This window comes from Microtus pennsylvanicus, chromosome X (assembly GCF_037038515.1).
Source record: "Microtus pennsylvanicus isolate mMicPen1 chromosome X, mMicPen1.hap1, whole genome shotgun sequence".
Taxonomy (NCBI): Eukaryota; Metazoa; Chordata; class Mammalia; order Rodentia; family Cricetidae; genus Microtus; species Microtus pennsylvanicus.
The window spans coordinates 36,206,747-36,228,388 of NC_134601.1; the positions used below are offsets into that span (position 1 = coordinate 36,206,747).

Sequence of the window (21,642 nt, forward strand, 5' to 3'; positions counted from 1 at the left end):
ACAATATGTTATGTTCTGTGGACTTAAGGGCCTCTTGCTTCAAAGGCAACAGGAAGAACATGTTTATAACAGTAGTTGAAAATAAATGATAAATATGAGCATAGGAATATAGTAGGTGAAAATATTCTACACGTGAAAAAGAAAATATATTCAGAAAAATATTAAGTGAGCATGTTTATTTATTTATTTATTTATTCATTCATTAAAGATTTCTGTCTCCTCCCCAACAAAACCTTCCATTACCCTTCCCCTACCCCTCCTCCAATCCTTCTCTCTCATCAGCCTGAAGAGCAGTCAGGCTTCCCTGCCCTGTGGGGAGCCCAAGAACCTCCCACCTCCTTCTAGGTCTAGTAAGGTGAGCATCCAAACAGCCTAGGCTCCCACAAAGCCAGGACGTGCAGTAGGATCAAAACCCAGTGCCATTGTTCTTGACTTCTCAGCAGTCCTCATTGTCCACTATGTTCAGCGAGTCCAGTTTTATCCCATGCTTTTTCAGACCCAGTCCAGCTGGCCTTGGTGAGTTCTCCATAGAACATTCCCATTGTCTCAGTGTGTGGATGCACCCCTTGCTGTTCTGAGTTCCTTGCCTGTGCTCTCTTCTTCTGCTCCTGATTTGGACCTTGGGGTTTCAGTCCAGTGCTCCAATGTGGAACTCTGTCTCTGTCTCCTTTCATCGCCTGATAAAGGTTAATATCCAGGAGGAAGACTGTATGTTTTTATTTGGGTTCACCTTCTTATTTAGCTTCTGTAGGATCACGAATAATAGGGTCAATGTCCTTTATTTATGTCTAGAAACCAATTGTGAGTGAGTACATCAGGAGACCGCTTCCTACGTATAACCCCAGCAGCATAGACATTAAGGGCATCATTGAATAAATGGGACCTCCTGAGACTGAGAAGCTTCTGTAAAGCAAAGGACACTGTCACTAAGACAAAAAGGCAACCTACTGACTGGGAGAAGATCTTCACCAACCCTGCAACTGACAAAGGTCTGATCTCCAAAATATATAAAGAACTCAAGAAACTAGACTGTAAAAGGCTAATCAACCCAATTATAAAATGGGGCACTGATCTGAACAGAGAATTCTCAACAGAAGAAGTTCAAATGGACAAAAGACACTTAAGGTCATGCTCAACTTCCTTAGCAATCAGGGAAATGCAAATCAAGACAACTTTAAGATACCATCTTACACCTGTCAGAATGGCTAAAATCAAAAACACCAATGAAAGCCTTTGCTGGAGAGGTTGTGGAGTAAGGGGTACACTCATCCATTGCTGGTGGGAATGCGAACTTGTGCAACCACTTTGGAAAGCAGTGTGGCGGTTTCTCAGGAAATCCGGGATCAACCTACCCCTGGACCCAGCAATACCACTCTTGGGAATATACCCAAGAGATGACCTATCATACAACAAAAGTATATGCTCAACTATATTCATAGCAGCATTGTTCGTAATAGCCAGAACATGGAAACAACCTAGATGCCCTTCAATGGAAGAATGGATGAAGAGTGTATGGAATATATACATATTAGTGTACTACTCATCAGTAAAAAACCAATGACTTCTTGAATTTTGCATGCAAAGGGATGGAAATAGAAAACACTATCCTGCTTGAGGTAACCCAGACCCAAAAAGATGAACTTGGGATGTACCCACTTTTAATTGGTTCCTAGCCATGAATAAAGGACATTGAGGCTATAATTTGTGATCCTAGAGAAGCTAAGTAAGAAGGTGAACCCAAAGAAAAACATATAGTCATCCACCTGGATATGGGAAGTAGACAAGATTGCCGGGCAAAAACTGGGAACTTGAAGGTGGGGTGGGATGGGGCTGAGGAGAAATGGGGAGAGAAAAGTGAGTAGGGAAGGATGGGGGGAACTTGGGGAAATGGGATGTTTGGGATAAAGAAAGGGTGGATATGGGAGCAGGGATGTATATATCCTTTTTAAGGGAGCTATCTTAGGGTTGGCAAGAGACTTGATTCTAGAGGGGCTCGCAGATGTCCAGGGAGATGTCCAGAGCTAATTCCTTGGGCAACTGAGGAAAGATAACCTGAAATGACTCTATCCTATAGCCATACTTATGATATTTCTTGAATATCACCATAGAAACTTCATCTGGCGATAGATGGAGATAGAGACAGAGACCCACATTGGAGCACTGGACTGAACTCCCAAGGTCCAAATGAGGAGCAGAAGGATGGAGAACATGAGCAAGGAAGTCAGGACCAAGAGGGGTGCACCCACCCACTGTGACAGTGGGGCTGATCTATTGGGAGCTCACCAAGGCCAGCTGGACTGGGACTGAATAAGCATGGTATAAAATCAGACTCTATGAACATGACGAACAATGAGGGGTGATTAGAAGCCAAGGACAATGGCACTGGGTTTTGATCTTACTACATGAACTGGCTTTGTGGAAGCCTAGCCTGTTTGGATGCTCACCTTCCTGGACCTTGATGGAGGGGGGAGGATCTTGGACTTTCCACAGGGCAGGGAATCCGGACTGCTCTTCAGACTGGAAAGGGAGGGGGAACGGAGTGGGGGAGGGGGAGAGGAGTAGGGGAGGAGGAGAGGAGTGGGAAGAGGGGAAGATAATGGGAGGCAGGGAGGAGGCAGAAATTATTTCAATAAATAAATATATAAATAAATAAATTGGAAAAAAGAAAACTTTTCTAAACTAAAGAAAAAAAATTGATGGGTAACCTCCTTCAGCCAAACGCCTTTGAAAGGTATACTGTAATAAAATCTGGTGGTTCTTCTGCCAGTAGCACATAGTTCATGACTCACAACTGAATGAAAGCTTTGGTCTTCCTTCTTCTTCTGATCATCAACTCTCAAAACCACATCAATTGTTCTTAATAACTGCTATCAATTTGTTAAACAAAGCATATTTATCAGTATAAAAGAAATGATGTCCCTCTACTAGATGGCTGCAACCATGACACCTTCTGGTCAACAAAGATTATTACACCTATTCCAATTCACCATAATTACCTAAGGCAGGTTAAGATTTGAGAGTTATATGATGACTAACAGTATTACCATTCACAAATTTAATAATCATTTTGCAAGGCTTATGTGATTTTCCTGATACATCCATTTATTTGATTTGGGGAAATAGTTTTGTTTTTCATATTATATCGCTAAGAATATGGATTTATAACAGAGCCAAGAAGAAGACACTTTTAGAAATAGTACAGTCTTAACAGACTAATAATGAACAGCTAGTTGAAAAATTTATACTATTGAAAAGGATAACATTAATTTAACAGACAAAATCCAATTAATGTTGAAGGATGCTGAGATATTTGACAGAATTCATTACCTCTAGCACAAGGTAATGCAGAAATTGATCAATTATTGATTACAAGTGTGTTGAAGGCCTCAGAATTTCATAAGATACATCATTTCAATAGCAAAGGTTTAACAAAGGAGTTTTCTATTACATGACAACAAGCTAATGAGATTATAAAGAGATGTCCTACTTGCTGCTTCTATAATCAAACACCACTATCTGCAGGGAATAACCCAAAGGATACTCAAAGGAATAAACTTTGGCAGATGGATTTGTTCCACTTTGCAGAATTTGGAAAATTAAAATATGTACAGCACACTATTGATACTTATTCAGGTTTTCAATGGGCAACTGCCTTGAGCTCAGAAAAGGCTGGTTCAGCAATCATGTGTTTATTATAAGTTATGACCATCATGGGTATTCCTGAGCAAATAAAGATAGACAATGGTCAAGCATATGTGTCTAAGAAAATGAAATGTTTTCTTGTTTATTATAATATAAGGCATATTATAGATATACCAAACAATTCTACAGGTTAGGCAGTTGTAGAAATGTCAAATGTGAAGCAAAGAGAAAGTTATGGAAAATACCCCCAGAAATAGATTGCATAATGCTTTATTAACCTTAAATCTTCTTAACATTGGTGAGAAAGATTCAATGGCAGCAGAGAGACATTGGATAATAGAAAAGACTTCTGAATTAAATCAGCCATTGTATTTCAAAGATGTGTTTACCTCAGAATGGAAACCAGGAAATGTTCTACATTGGAGCAGGGGGTTTGCTCTTGTTTCCACAGGAGAAGAAAAGTATAAATAGAATCAAAATTAATAGATTCGATTTGAAAAGGAGAGACCTCTTGAGAAAGAGAAATGACAGCTCATTCACATAGGTGGCAATCATACATGTGGTAAGGAAACCTCAAAATGATTTGTACTATTCTTTTCTTTGCAGGAAAATTCAAATCTTCAAAAAATTAAGAGACCCTGTATTTTTAGATTCCTAAAGAGGAAAAAATAACAATCAAGAAATGATCATCAAGCAAAAAGGAATATGATTTATGAGGACATGTCACCTGAAGTTAAAAATTCATATATATACTTAAAAAAAACAGACTTAAAATTTAAAGCTGGCTTTGGAGTTGGACAATGGCTATTCTTCCCTAAATTCAGAGTTTCTGTCTCATGTCAGGAGCCATCTGGTATGTGACACAAAGAAGAAAGATTTTAGGAAAACTTTACTTTTCTCCATACCTATATTTATTATCTATTGTATATTTTATTGAATATATGTATATACAAATAATGTTTAAGTTTTCTACAATGAACAGTATATATTCTTGTAGTAATTTTTAAAGCTTTCAGGGAGAAGATGAGGCCCCACAACGACTCCATGTGATTGATATGGTGTTATGATGCTGATAGCACTACTATAAGAATGGCTTTAGGTACCAGCTGCTCAAGACGTTTCAGCATTGTTACCTGAAATGTTGCACCTTATTACAACATTCTGGTCAGAACTCCAAGTAAGAACTACAGAATAGCCATATCTACTACCAGGGGAACAAATGCAATTATGCCAGACAGTAATCTTGAAACTTAACCATTGTTTTAGTTTTACAGGATCCCTTAGAAAGAATATTGCCCCTATGTCAGTTGGAAGTTAAAAGACGACAGCCCTTCTCCCAACAAACTCTGTTCTCAGAGTTAGTGTCATCATTTAAGAGTTGATTGTTACTGGTATGGGGTTGGGGGTTGGGGTAGAAATTATGTAGGTCTAGAGATCTCTTTTAAAAAAGAAGAAAAACAAAGGGGAATTGATTGGGATTGTTGGGGACTGCAGACACTCAGAACCTCTCCCTCTCCCCCCACTCCTCTCCCCCTCCCTCTCAAGTCTGAAGAGCAGTCAGGGTTCCCTGGCCTGTGGAAAGTCCAAAGTCCTCCCCCCTCCATCCTGGTCTAGGAAGGTGAACATCCAAACTGGCTAGGCTCCCACAAAGCCAGAACATGAAGTAGGATCAAAACCCATTGCCATTGTCCTTGGCTTCTCAGCAGCCCTCATTGTCCGCCATATTCAGAGAGTCCGGTTTTATCCCCTGCTTTTTCAGTCACAGTCCAGCTGGCCTTGGTGATCTCCCAATAGATCAGCCCCACTGTCTCCGTGGGTGGGTGCACCCCTCTTGGTCCTGACTTCCTTGCTCATCTTCTCCCTCCTTCTGTTCCTCATTGGGACTTTGGGAGCTCAGTCCAGTACTCCAGTGTGGGTCTCTGTCTCTATCTCCATCCATCGCCAGATGAAGGTTCTATGGTGATATGCAAAATATTCATCAGTATGGTTATAGGATAGGATCATTTCAGGTTCCCTATCTTCAGCTGTCCCAGGAACTAACTGGGGACCTCGCCTTGGGCACCTGGAAGCCCCTCTAGGTCCAAGTCTCTTCCCAACCCTAAGATGGCTCCGTTAATTAAGATATGTGCTTCCCTGCTCCCCTATCCAACCTTCCTTTATCCCAATCATCTTGTTGCCCCAAGTTCTCCCCATCCTACCCTTCTCACTTTTCTCTCCCCATCTCCCCTTACCCCCCTCCCACTCCACCCTTAAGATCCCGATTTTTTGCCTGGCAATCTTGTCTACTTCCCCTACCCAGGAGGATAGCTATATGTTTTCTTTGGGTTCACCTTCTTACTTAGCTTCTTTAGGATATCCAATTATAGACTCACTGACCTTTACTTAAGGCTAGAAACCAATTATGAGTGAGTACATCCCATGATCATCTTTTTGGGTCTGGGTTACCTCATTCAGGATAGTATTTTCTATTTCCATCCATTTGTATGCAAAATTTGAGAAGTCATTGTTTTTTACCGCTGAGTAGTACTCTAATGTGTATATATTCCACACTTTCTTCATCCATTCTTCCATTGAAGGACACCTAGGTTGTTTCCAGGTTCTGGCTATTACAAATAATGCTACTATGAACAATGCCCTTGTCATATGATTGGGCATCTCTTGGGTATATTCCCAAGAGTGGTATTGCTGGGTCCAGGGGTAGGTTGATCCCGAATTTCCTGAGAAACCGAAACACTGCTTTCCAAAGTGGTTGCACAAGTTTGCATTCCCACCAGCAATGGATGAGGGAACCCTTTCCTCCACAACCTCTCCAGTAGAGGCTATCATTGGAAGAGGGAAGGAAGTAAATACAGAGGAATATGGGAGGTAGATAAAGCAGATTATCTGTATATAATAAATCTGGTAGGGGAAATAGAAAAAGGGGGTCCTTAGGGATAGGTGAAGGTAAACACAGGGAAGGAAGGAGGTGAGTAAGAGAACAATATGGGTGGTTGAAAAAGCCACAAGTAATCATACTTATTTTACTATTTACTATTTATCTACAGTGGTCCTATGCAAGTTCCCTGTTGTCTGTCCAGAGTCAGTGAGTTCCCCTAGCTCAGGTCAGCTTTCTGTTGTCAAACTTCACTCATCAATTGATAGAAGCAGATGCAGAGATCCATAGCTAGTACCAGGCAGAGTTCCCAGAGTCTAGTTCAAGAGAGGAAGGAGCAATAATATGAGCAAAATGGTCAAGACCAGGATGGGAATATCCATAGAAACAGCTGACCAATTATTCTTAGAAGTTTGGTTTTAGACTGGAGTGTGGGCAAGTTATCAGGGGCTACACTCAGAGAAACTTGATTCTTCCTTTTCCATGAATCAGCAATTGCCAATTATTCTTTGGCTAGGAGTAGAGTTCCTGCCTAGTTCTCTCCATGCTAAGGTTACTCTAGCCACAGCCTGTGGAATCAGGTATTATACATGATATCATACCTATCATGAATATAAATATGCAGGTAGGTGTTTTTCTGTGTTCAGAATTTACTTTTTCCTTGTAACCATCAACTATTTCTGTCTCTTATACCCTTTCTGTCCCTTCTTTCACAATGGCCCCTGAGACTTGGGAAGAGGTGTAAAAATATGTAAGTTTCTGTTAGGGTTGAGAATTCAGGGACATCTTATTATCTGCACCTTGTACAGCTGTGGGTCTCTATGTTGATTATTATCTAGTACAAACAGAAGCTTCTCCCATGAGTGTTAATAATTGTCTTCATCTATATGTATAACAATAAATTATTAGGAGTTGTTTTAATGCTATGTTAATTTGGCAGAATAATAATAGAGTCTATAATCTGTCTAGCCATAGGTTCTTGGCCCAATAATCGTAAAAGATACGGGTTTAACCTTGAGACGTAGGCCTTAAATACATTCTGAAAGTAATTGGTAATGTCTATAACTTTCATTGCACAATTGTACCAATGGACATTTCTTGCTAGACCAGCCATTATTGTGACTTGCAGGATTCACAGTTGGGTAGTTGTATGATTACTTTTTTCCTTTTGATAGTATGCATAACAACTTCCAGCAACTATTCACTAAGTGCGTTTGTGTTGTAATTGTCTCTTTGTTATTGGTGGTTGTATTTAGGCCTAATGTTTCCAGGTTCTTGGCATCTTACTCAAGAATAAAATTGATGTGCATATAGGTTGCAAAGTAGGAAGACTAATGTATGCAAACAAAAGTAATAGTATAGATCAGACATAATAGTACAGCAGCCCAGATACACAATACTCAAACACCCTGACTACGGCCCTGGTCTTCCTTTATGGAGTTTGATTGCTAAGGAAAATGGCATATGTATTTCTGACTTGACTGAGAGGCTTGAATTAACTTTTTGCTTACTGTCTATGTCTTTTTCCATTATGCATCTGATTTTAATTATTTATATACTCAACTGTTCATAGGCATGAGATAGTATCTAGGGTCTAGGGCAGTTTTCATAAAAGTTCATTCAGGAGACAGTTTCCCTTCTTGTCTGTGTTAACTAGTCTTAGCAAGTTATGCCTCCTTAATTCTGTACCCTGGTATGTTTTGAAATGCATTTCAATAGATTTTTGCAGGCAAATGGATGGGTCTAGAAAACATCATCTTGAGTGAGGTAACCCAGACACAGAAAGACAATTATCACATGTACTCAATCATAAGTGGTTTTTAAACATGAAGCAAAGAAATCCAAGCCACAAATCACAACCCCAGAGAACTTAGACAACAATTAGGACACCAAGGAGACAAATATAGATCTAATTTACATGGAAGTAGAAAAAGGCATGATCTCCTGAGTAAATTGGGCACATGGGGACCTTGGGGGAGGGTTGAAGAGGAAGAGGAAGGCAGGGAGGGGAGCAGAGAAAAATGTAGAGCTCAGTAAAAAAAATTGTATTCTATGTTGTTAATACATAAAATAGAAATAAAATTTGGGCAAATAAAAAAAAGGAATTCTCTGTCAAATGGCCAAGAAACCCTTAAAAGAAATGTTCAACGTTCTTAGTCACTGGGGAAATTTAAGCCAAAATGACTCTGAGATTCCTTCTTATACCTGTCAGAGAGGCTAAGATCTAAATACAAATGACATGCTGCAGAGGATGTGAAGCAAGGGAAAGATTTCTTCATTGCTGGCAGGAGTGCAAACTTGTACAACCACTTTGGAAATCTGTATGGCAGTTTCTGAGAAAATTAGAAATTGATCTACCCCAAGACACAGCCATTCCTCGTCAATCATACCACAAAGCTCCTTACTCAATTATGTTCAGAGTAGCTTCTTTCATAATAGACAGAAACAACTTAGATGTCTCTCAACTGAATAATTGATAAAGAAAATGTGATACATTTGTACAATGGAGTATTACACAATTGTTAAAATGTGTGATACCAGGAATTTAATGACAAATGGATTGAACTAGAAAAGATAATCCTGAGAGAGGTCACCCAGGTCCAGAAAATAAGTGTGGTATGTACTTACTCCTAAATGAATATTATCTCCAAAGGAGGACCATACTACAACCCACAGACTCAGAGAAGCTAAGAATCAAGGAAAGCACAACGCAGGATACATGGATCTCCCTATAAAGGGAAAATAGAAGAGATCTCATATGTGGACTGGGTTGAGAACAAGAGGAATCAGGTTGGGGGTGGATGGAGGGAGCGAGTTACTAAAATAAATAACTGGAAAGGGGAGGGGTGTCATTTCAGGGTCAGGTAGAAATTTGGTGCAAGAGAAACTCCCAGGAATCTACAATGATGACACCAGCTAAGATTCCCATAAATAGTGGCTAAGTACCCTGAACTGGCCATCACCTGTGGCCAGGCAAGACTTTCAGTAGATGGATTCGGACATCAACCCAATCACACAACTTTTGACCTACAATCTGTCCTGCCTATGGGATATGCTGGGTTAGTAAGAATGGAACAGAGATTGTGGGACTGACCAAACAGTGACTGGTCCATCCATCCTCAGGTGCATGCTACACTCTGATCCTGCTTGAAGCACCAGGACCCAGAGCCTAGATGGCCCAGAGACCTAGTATAAAACTAATAATGAATGGAGGAAAAAAAAGTCAGTATAATGATGGCTAATGATATTCTTCTATATGCTAGCTCAATTGTCATCAGTAAGGCTTCATTCAGCAACTGATGGAAACAGATGCAGAGACACATGGGCAAATACTAGGCAGAGCTTGAAGAATCCTGCTGAAGAGAAGAAGGATTGTAGGAGCCAGAGGGGTCAAGGATATCACAAGAAAACCCACAGAATCAACTAACCTGAGATTACAGGGGCTCACAGAGACTGAACCAAAAATTAGGGAGCCTGCACGTGATTGACCTAGTTTGGTTTTCTTGTGGGACTACTAATAGGAGGAGCAGAAGATCTCTCTGATCTTTTACTAGCTTTTGGGAATCTATTCCTCATACTGGGTTACCTTATCCAGGCTTAATACATGAGTAGGTGATTAGTCCTACAGCAACTTGATACTCCATGCTGTGTTGATACCCAGGAGAGTCCTGCCCCTTTCTCAACAGAAAGAGGGGAGCACATTGGGGGACGGAGGGAAAGTGGGGTGAGAAAATGGCAGATGAAGGAGAGAAAAACAGCAGTCAGGATGTAAAATAAATTTAATAATAAAAGTGCACTGTTTATATCTGTACTCCAGTTTTCATTGATATCGAGTTTTTTCTTTAGTTCTTTTTATGTTTTGATATTAGCTCTCTATCAGACTTGTAGCTAATAAAAATCTTTTTCCAATTTGTAGCCTGCCACTTTGTCTGAACAATAATGTCTTTGCCATATAGAGGGTTTTCAGTTTCTTGATATCCCACTTAAAAAGTATTCATAGTATCCTTCTTATAGGATATCTGATCACACTGTGAACCTCGAGATTGTGTTATTTACTGGAAAAACCTGCTTCTAGCTGTAGTATGGCTCAGCCCTAGCACACATCTTTAAGTCAAGAGTTTTCTGCTTGAATTTTGTAAACAGAATTATATAAAATCAACCAAAGGTCGAGAGGCAGAGCAAGCAACCAGGTGACAGGCAAGGATGACCCCAGCTAAGAAAGAGAAAGTGAGGAGGACAGAGAGAGATGCACAGGAGGTATGACGGAAGGACTTCTGGTTGGAGGAGTTTTTGTTTCAGAAGAGGAGAAAGATCTATTTCTGAGATAACAATGGAGGAGAAAGCAGTTGCTTTCTCTGCTTCTCTGAGCTATCAGGTTTTCAGGTCAGCATCTGGCTTCCAACAGTGCCTGTGTAAATACTGTTCTATTTAGAAAACTATTTGCTTTACCAATAAGTTCAGTATTACTCCCAACATTATATTATGTTTGATTCGGTGTATCTGGCATTATGAAAGGTCCTTGATTTATTTGCAGTTCAGTTTTATGCAGGGTAGATTTATTTACATCCTTCTACATGCAGCCACCAATAAGATCAACAATTAATAAAGGGACCTCATGAAATAGAAAAGCTTCTGTATGCCTAAGGACATTTGGACAAAGAGGCAGGCTACAGGGTGGGAACAATTCTTTATCATTAACACATCTAATATCCAGATTATATCTAATAAGAACTAAAATAAGTGGACATCAAAAAATTCAATTAAAAAATGGGGCACAGAAGTAATCAGTGATTTCTAAAAAGAAGAAAACAAGTAAAAATGACTAGCATCACTAGTTAACAGAGAGATGCAAATCAAAACTACTTTTTCTTTTGAGACAGGGTTTCTCTGTAGCTTCGGAGCCTGTCCTGGAACTAGCTCTTGTAGACCAGGCTAGCCTCGAACTTACAAAGATCCACCTGCCTCTGCCTCCCAAGTGCTGAGATCCACCTGCTTCTGCTTCCTGAGTGTGAGTGCTAGGATTAAAGGCATGCACCACCTCCACACGGCCAAATGTACTTTGATACTTCATTTCATATCATTCAGAATGGGCAAGATCAGCAAAACAAATGACAGTTCGTGATAGCTAGCATGTGGAAAAAGGAGAATACTTATGCCTTGCTGGTTTGAGTACAAACTTATACAGCCACTATGGAAATCAGTGTTGCAGTTCCTGGGGAAATTGGGAATAGATTTACCTTATGGACCAGCTATACCACTCCAGAGCAATTACACAAAGGAATTTACATTCTAATATACATAGACATTGTTTCTCTATGTTCATTTCTGCATTATTCAGAAGAATCTGAAATTCAAAACAGCCTAGATGCCTATCAACAGAAAAAAATGGTCAAGGAAAATGTGCTTTTATATAAAATATTACTCAGTTGTTAAAAATGAAATTATTAAATCTGAAGAAAATGGATTAAGATATAAAATGTTACCTTGAGTTAAACCAGACCCCAAAAGACAAATATATGTATTCCTTTTTTTAAGCCTTTGAACTGCATGTTCCAATTCATAAAACCACAGGTTAGATATTCAGTAAGGAACTAGTTGGGAGAGAATGGTCTCACAATCAAGGGGAAATATAAAGCACAGCTGAAGGGTTGTAAGAAAATCTACTACTGCAGGAGGTTTTTCATTTTCTTCTTTTTACATACTAACCATAGCGTCCTCTCTGCCCCCTTTTCCCAGATCTCCCTCATTCTTCTCTTCCTTCCCCAATCCATCTATTCTTCCTCTACTTTTTCTCTTCGGATACAAGTGGGCATCCTTTGAGTATCAGCCAGCCATGCTATATAAAGCTGCAGTAACACCAGGCACCTCCTTCTCCAGTAAAGTTGGATGAGGCAAGCCAGCAGGAGTAATGGGTTCCAAAATCAGACAAAAATGTAAGACACTTGCTCTACTCTCACAGCTAGGAGCTCACCACAAAGACCAAGTTACACAAATGTAACATATATGTAGAGTGCCTAGTTCAGTTCCATGCAGGTCCCCTGGTGGTCAGTTCAGTCTCTGTTGACCCCCTATAAGCCCTGCTTAGTTGGTTCTGTGGATTATCTTGTGGAGCCCTTGACACCATTGGTTCCTACAATCCTTCATCCTCTCTTCTGCAAGATTCCCTGACCTCCACCTAACATTTGGCTATTGGTCTCTGAATCTGTTTCCAACAGTTGCTGCATGAAGCCTCTCTAATGACAACTGTCCTAGGCACCAGTCTGTAATATAGATAAATATCATTAGGACACCAGGGATACAGAGTTTCTGAGATACAACATGACTGACACACAAATCAACTCACTGAGATGGTAGCAGCATGCACTAGGCCTGCACAGGTTCAAGTAAGACAGGGTCCTGACACTGACATGGTGAAGTGGATACGATTTTCCATAAGCTATCTTCATTTGATTTTCACCTGTATAGAAAAAAAAAATTGTTTTCCCCAATGAAGTCTGTAGTAAAAGACACTTGTTTGTTCCCAGATGCTCAGCCCTGAAATAATCACATAGAAAACATACTGTTTGCAATACTGTTTGGCTAATAGCTTAAGCATATTTCTGGCTAACTCATATCTTAAATTAACCAATCTCCATTAATCTGTGTACTGTCATGAGGCTGTGCCTTACCAGGTAAAGTTTGAACATCTGTCTCCAGCAGGGCTACAGGGTTTCTCCTTGATTCCGCCTCACCTAGCATTCAGTTTAGCTTTCCCTGCCTAGCTCTAGTCTACCCTATCACAGGCCAAGGCAGATTTCTTTATTAACTAATGGTATTCACAGCATACAGAGGGGGGAATCCCACATCACGTTCCCTTTTCTGTTTAAATAAAAAGGAAGGTTTTAACTTTAGCACAGAAAATTATAATATTTATACATACTTTATCTTTTATCATAACTAAGGAAAACTATAATTATAACTATCTATTCTTCAACGCCATCAAAGACTCCAGAGGAATATAATATTACCTAAGCAAACAAGAAGTGCACTGTAAGCAACTTCCAAAACTTTAGACTTGATAGAGATATCTTGCTGCCTAGAGAGTCACTCCAAGTTCTTCTGTAATACTGCAGGCATCCATCTCCAGCCTACTGGCCCACAGTTTCTGAAAGACTTTACCATAAAACAGGATATTTCAAAGACAATTCCACCTATATTGGCAGTTTGTCAGTCACTTTCTTCTGTGTCTTACAGAATGTCTGCAGAATCTTTTATGAAGCATGAACCCTGGAGGATCATTGGGGAAATTAATAACTTAAGGGTAGGCCCCACAACCAGCAATAGATGGCCAACACTAAATGAATTCAAAAGATTTTTGTTGCATATTATTTTATTTGTACTTTTGTCTCACATTGTTTTATTCGATATTTTTTTTACTTATCTTTTGAGTGTATATTATGGTATCTAATTTTGTATTTTATAGGGTTTTTTATGTTTGTATGTTTCTTATGCTTTCTCTGTATTTTTTTTAAATTCTGGTTACTTTGCTGTTTTATTTCCCTTTAATTTTTTCAAAAAGATGAGAAAGAAGAGGTGGAATTTGGTGGATGGATGGGGAATAACTGAAAGGAGTAAAGAGGAGAAACTTTGATTAGAATATAGTATATAATATTATTTTCTATAAAATTTAGAGAAAGGAATATGTATATTCCATCTTATAAGATAAGAAAATATCTAAAGTTCATTTTTATACATATGCATCTGTCATTATGTGCCCATATATGTAGGTAACTGTTGAATACAAAAATATCTTAATTACTGCTCTATTGCAAAGACACCATGATTAAGACAGCTTATGAAAGAAAGCATTTAGTTGGGAGCTTGTTTAGTTTTGAGGATTTACCCATGACTAACACAATGAGAAGCAGGTTGGCAAGCAGGCAGACATGGTGCTGGAGAAGTAGCTGAAAACTTAAGTCTTCATCTGCAGGCAGAGATCAAGGCTGGGCCTCACATGGATTTTGAAAGCTCAAAGCCCACTGTAGAAGGAGCTGTGGGCTGCTTCCCACTGCCCGGCACCCGCATGGCTAGCTTTACATCCGAAATAACAACACACAAATTGTATTTATTTAACACTGCCTGGCCCATTATATCTAGCCTCTTCTTAGCTAACTCTCACATCTTGCTTAACCCATATTTAGTAATCTATGTAGCACCACGAAGTGGTGGCTTACCGGAAAGGATTCTAGTGTATGTCCATCTTGGGCTGGAGCTTCATCACGTCTGCCCCAGAGAGGAGAGGCATGGCATCTGGCTCACTTCTCGTCTTCCCAGCATTCTGTTCTGTCTACTCCACCTACCTAATTTTCTGACCTTTCAGACCAAGCAGTTTTTTTATTGATTAACCAGTGAAACAACAGATTGACAAATGACCTTCCCACATCAGCCCACCCCCAATGACACACTTCCTTCAATGAAGCCTCACCTCATAGTCCTAGCTAAAAGGTTCACCAACTGTGAAACATGGCATTCAAATATATGAGCCTATGCTGGCCTTTCTCATTCAAATCACCAAGAAGTAACTTCAATACTGGTTCTGAAGCAATGCTTTTCAAAGAATAAAACAGTTATTAATGTAAATGAAAAAATATGAACATGTTTTTCCTAAATGACAGAAGACATCTAATCTAGGGTTGGTTGAAGAACTCTTTCATTTCTTTTATTTTTTTATTTATTAAAAATTTCCACCTCCTCCCATCCCCCATTTCCCTCCCACTCCCCAACTCCCCCACCCCTCCCTCTTCAATCCTAAGAGAAGTCAGGGTGCCCTGCCCTGTGGGAAGTCCAAGGCCCTCCCCTCTAATATTCAGGTCTAGGAAAGTGTGCATCCAAACAGACTAGGCTCCCAAAAAGCCAGTACATGCAGTAGAATCAAAACCTGGTGTCATTACTATTGGCTTCTCAGTCTGCCCTCATTGTCAGCCACATTCAGAGAGTCCAGTTTGATCACATAGAAATTAAGCTACAAAATAGGATACAATATTTTCAAACATTTCTGAAAACTAGTATTTCCAAAACTCAACTGTTCAAAAAAATTCAATTAGAAAACGGAAAAAATATACTAGCAGAATATTTAATTTATGGCATAAAGATATGGCAGATAACTTCGTGGGATTATGTGTACCATCAGCATGAAGAAAGACGCAGACAGCACAATGAGTATCAGCACACTCTAATCAAACCAGTTAAATTTAATGACAATAGGTATAACAGCACATTTTGGCCAGAATATTGAAAAATCTGTGCTATGAATTCACTGCACATGGGTGTAGTAATAAGGAGCGGCGGCAGGGCTGCGTCCCCAACACCCCAGCCGCCTGCCCGGCTAGCTTATGCCCAGAAATAATTACACACAAACTGTATTCATTTAAACACTGCTTTGGCTCATTTCTACCTAGCTTCTTCTAGGCTAACTCTCGCACCTGGACTAACCCATTTCTTATCATCTGTATGGCACCGGTCTTACCGGGAAGATTCTAGCCAAAGTCCATCCTGGGTGGGAGCTTCATAGTGTGCATCTTCCCTGGAGCAGGGAGCATGGCATCTATCTGAGGCGTCTGCTCCGGAGAGGAGAGCTGTGGAATCTGAGCTCACTTCCTCTTCCTCTCAGCATTTTGTTCTGCTTACTCCTCCTACCTATCTTCTAATGAAATGGGCCGAGGCAGTTCCTTTATTAGCCAATGACCTTCCTCCATCACATGGGAATATAGGTAATATTACCATTAAAAAGAAAATAGTACCTGAGTGGTGTTGACGCACACATTTAATCTAAGGAGAATAATCTATTTTCACTAAAGGAAAAATTAGTTAAAAATACCTATTCAAGATCTTGAGATCTAAACAGAGTTCTCAAAGGAAGATATAAAGCTAGTTATGAAATATCTAAAAAAAATATCACCACCCCAAGCAATTAGAGAACTGAAAATCAAAACAACTTTGGTATTCCACCTTACCCTATTTAAAATGCCAAACAAAAGAATAAAATAACCAACAACAAATGCTGGAGAAGATATGGGGAAATGGGGAAATATTGGAAACCATTTCATTTTTACTGCCGATGGGATTAGAAACTGGATTGTAGCAACTTTTAAAATCAGTATGGGAAACACTTCAAAGACTAAAACTAAATATACTGCATGACTCATATTTACCACTGCTTTGCATATATCCATGGGATTTGACATCATGCTCCATTGATATTTGCTTAGCCATCTTTATTGCCACGTTACTATCAATGGGTACTGGAAAAAATCTTAATGCCCTACAACTGATGAATGAATGATGAAAATGCGGTTCATATATACCACTGAATACTAGTCAGTTGTAAAGGAAAATAAATATCAGCATGTAAGTATCTACCTAAAATAAATTGTATGCATATATACATACATACTTACATACATACATACATACATACATACATAGTTGAAATGAAAGTTCCTCATGTTTGTTTACAAGTCTCCTTCCAAGAGCCATAGCCTACATAACAAAACCCAAAACACCATATATCTGAAGTCTTCTTTGGAGTTGTTGGTCAGGGCTGTTCAAGAGAGTTAACATTATATTTTCTTGCTCTGGTCCCTGGCTACTTCCAACAGTTGAAAGGATAAGGTCCCAATTGCTAAAGACACCATGTACTTCTGCCTCATAACATAGAGAATCTGAACTGGATAGGATTTGAAAACTTCTTTTCTAAGGACTACCTTTTATAGTACCAGAAGTTTCTATGCAAGCATCTGAGAGATGAAAGCCACCAATATTCCTACCCAACTATAATGCTCATGAAGTACAATAATGAACAACATGGCATCATATACCTAATGGTGCAACAGTGTCGCACATTTTCTGATGGTAAACAATGTGACTTAAGGCTACTCAAGAAGAGGGAAATCATGCCTGGTACTAAAAACCTACCCAGTTATCTTTGGGATAGTGAAGTTATGGATCTTGGAAAACTTCCACTGCCTTTTTACTAAAACAGCACAATCCCTTCTAAATATTTAACCTTATACCAACAGCTATGTATAGTTTTACCTTCTCATCCAAAGAAGGTCTCTTTGAACAGACTAAGGCCATTGTGGGAAATCACAACTGATTTGCACAAATGCAGATAATTAAGTGACCATATGTTATCCACCCAGCCCCAATTTTGTAGTTCGTTGGCATCTGTTAACACAGCTTTTGCACCCAAGGCTCAAGAACCACAGGAGAAGAGCAGCCTGGAAGATTTTAAGAAGCCAGAGGAAAAAGAAGTTTGCTGTAAAACTTTGTCTCCTAGAAAATCCACAGAAGCTACACTCATGAATTTTCAACAACAGGGCTGCCTAAACAAGACCAGAACATGGATGACACTAATTGTCATGCTAATATGGAAGGGGGTCCCAACCCTAATGAAAGAATTACAGGCATTCTAGGAATGTTAAGATCAGCAGAAACTGTTCAGCAGAGAGAACCCACTAATTGCTTATCCAATTCCAAGTGGTCAGTGCTAAAGTCACATACAATACAACCTACATAAAATGACTGAGCAGAGCATGAATTTGATTAAAGTTGTTGAAGGGAAGAAAAGGAAGGGAGAATAATAAAATTTTGATACTAAATTGATTACCTTTCGTTTTGATAGTACCATGTCCATAAAAGTTCTTAGTATTTTTCACCTTTGACATGTAGGAATTATATGTAAGGTTGCTCCTCTATCTCCATGTAAAGGAAGTCTTGTGAAGTGGCTACAATACATCTTAGGATCAAAAGACAAATACTCTATGCATGTGCATCTATATCATCATGTTCTTACATTTACAATGACATTATTTTATAAGCATGATATTTACAATGAGTCCAAGTATGTCATTTACAAATAAAAGTATTGTATTATCCATGTAAGCCTAATCATATGGAGAGAGGTTGGAGTTACTCATATTAGAAAGTGACTAGTGATCGGGAACTCACCAAGGCCAGCTGGCCCGGGTCTGAAAAAGCATGGGATAAAACCGGACTCGCTGAACATAGCGGACAATGAGGACTACTGAGAACTCAAGAACAATGGCAATGGGTTTTTGATCCTACTGCATGTACTGGCTTTGTGGGAGCCAAGGCAGTTTGGATGCTCACCTTACTAGACCTGGATGGAGTTGGGTGGTCCTTGGACTTCCCACAGGGCAGGGAACCCTGATTGCTCTTTGGGCTGAAGAGTGAGAGGGACTTGACCGGGGAAGGGGGAGGGAAATGGGAGGCGGTGGCGGGGAGGAGGCAGAAATCTTTAATAAATAATTAAAAAAAAAGAAAGTTACTAGTGCCTGTGCAAGTATCACAGTGCACACTGCTTGTCTCATCTGACTCTTCTATTGTCGAGAACATTCATGAGTCCTCCCAGTAGCATATAGATACATGAATGATAAATTTATTTAGTCAACTCCTAGGGAACAAATGTACTATCCTTCACTTTTCATCTCTACTTCTGGATCCAGGGAAATAATAGTCTTTTAACTTTATTTAATCTAACCACTGAGAAAGAAATTGCTCTCTTTTTTCTTAAGATTGTCTTCTTCCTTTGCATTCTCTATCTTGTAGGTATCCATGAGGTATGGGTAGCCTATACTATCTTAAAGCCAGGATATGAGGCAACAAAGGCTAGTATATAAGTAAGACTCATTAAAATGCCAGTTTTAACCTTTCATTCTGAAGACAACACAGTATATCTCATTCAAGCAAACATTTTCAGGATTCTCACATAAAAAGAGCCATCACTACCTAGAAGTTATAATACTTAAATTTATGAGCAATACTTTACCTAGAAAAACTTTGCAGGCAGTCTAATTATCTAACAACTCTGAGTGAGACATTACCAAAAGCAAGATGATGTGAAGGCAGCATCTATGTAGCCCAATCATCCTAAGCAGTTTTCTTAACTTCACTAATTACAGCATAACATATTAACAGATTGATTTACTCTTAACTGTTAGGTAATAAAAAATACATTTTGTAACCTTATATGACAAAGGAAGACATATTTACTTATACCCAGAAAAAAATAGGTGATTCTAATGATCAGAGACATATTTTTCATATAAATTTCTTGATCCTGGGATTAAAGGTACACATTACCATGCCTGGCTAACTTCGTAGACTTTTATCATTTATGTATACCCAATGGTGTGAAACCTAAATCCTGATTTTGTTTATCTACAGTTTCTAGGAAATGTACCTACAACTGTCATTTATCTTATATTTCCTACCCAAATACTGTAACTGGTTATTCATTCAGATTATTTAAATACATGTAGTAATTAAAAAATGTAGTAATTTTATTTACATAAAGGTTAATTTTATTCTCATAGTTTTATGTTTCTGAGTCTATCTGTTCCTGAAGCAAATGCTGTAGAAAAGAAATTTTAGTTACAGACCAAGGTTCATACAGGTACAAGAAAGCAAGTTATGAAGCCATAGTGTAGATAGTTGAAGTTTCTTCAACTTTACTACCCAAGGCCAAAACAAATGAGCATTATTCTACTCAATATGGTGGCTTTCACTTGCGTTTCACATGATTAGCATTCATCTAGTAAAGCACTGCCCAGGCACTCCATAACTACCATTTCTGGTCTTCATTTCAGCATTTGGAATAAAGAAGTCTGGGACAATGAGCTATTTTTTTAACAAGTCATAGACAATAGTTACTTAACTTTACCACACATTCCTCTCAAAAGCAATACTATCTGTTACATCATTATCATTTTTCTTTCTTGGTGTGCTTCTAAGGGTTCTCCGACTTTTTCTTCTATAACCCATAGAACTGAAACCATCAAGAAGAAGTCAGATGTGAAGACAGATGAAATGTATTCTGGATTCAGTAAATTCATCTTCTGTTTGGAGACATATTATGACTATATCCATGCAGCTACCACCCTTGCATTTGTTGAACCTTACAATACCGAGAGAGGTTGCAGTTACTCATAGTACAAAGTAACTGCTACTTCTCTCAGCATTATAGTGCACACAATTTATTAGATGTGGATTCACTGTCTCAGTTGACTCCAAAAATCAACAACTTTCATAATTATTCTCAGGATAACATGCTACAAATGCAATACATCTCTTTATTTATAATTTCTATGGAATGATAATCATATTGCCCATTGCCATCCACCTTCATTTCAAGGTATCAAACTTGTTTCTTCTTTCTTTACATTCTCAAATCTTTGTGTATTAATGAGGTGAAGAATTAACAAACCCAAACATCTTACAAAGACTTAAGTCAGGAGACAAAAACTAACATATAAATAAGGCAGAACTCAAGATATCGGCAATAATTCAATCATCATCAACAAAAGGACACATTAAACGAAGACTCTGGTGTGTTTTAATCTACTCTAAAAGTAGACACATTGCAATGGAATTGAACTGAAGACCCATATATAAGTCCTCACACTTAAAAGACATTCGATAATTTGTTAAAGTATACAGAAATACAGAGATACATACAGCATCTTAAACAATTGGTGCTGGTCAGACTGGATAGCTGCATGTAGAACACAAATAGATCCATATTCACCATGCTTCGTAACATCAACTCCAAATAGGTCAATGACCTCAATTCTGAAAATTTATCAGCCTTTGGGGGTACTGAATTTAGGGGTGTAATCATCTGCAGACATGATCACTTATAAGAGAAAGGAAGGGGTTTTCTTGCTCTCCTTCGCTAATAATTGGAATTCTGCTCACAGCGCCCACAGAGCAGAGAACCTTGGTAGCTGGTGGTTCTCTACCTTTATTGTATGAGTGTTCCTCAAATAAATATTTGTTATCCTTTACTCTGGACTCTTGTTGACTTCCTCAGTTATGTCAACAGACCTCAACATGAGGTAGTATACACCTCATCTAATAGATAAAGTGTGGACTATTCTAACTCATTACACAGGAAGACTTTTTGAACAAAACACTGATAGCACAGGCACGAAGAAAAACAATTAAATAAATAATACCTCATGACCCTGAAAATCTTCTGTTATGACAAAAGACACCTTCATTTACACAAGGCAGCAGGTTACAGCATGGAAAATGATTTTTACTAACTATACATGAGATAGACAGTT

The 21,642-nt window shown here is 38.8% G+C and overlaps 1 pseudogene; it reads left to right on the forward strand.

Moving 5' to 3' along the window:
- The window catches only part of LOC142840626 (transcription factor BTF3 pseudogene), a 42,927-nt pseudogene that overhangs the window by 5,554 nt on the left and 15,731 nt on the right, over window positions 1–21,642 (forward strand).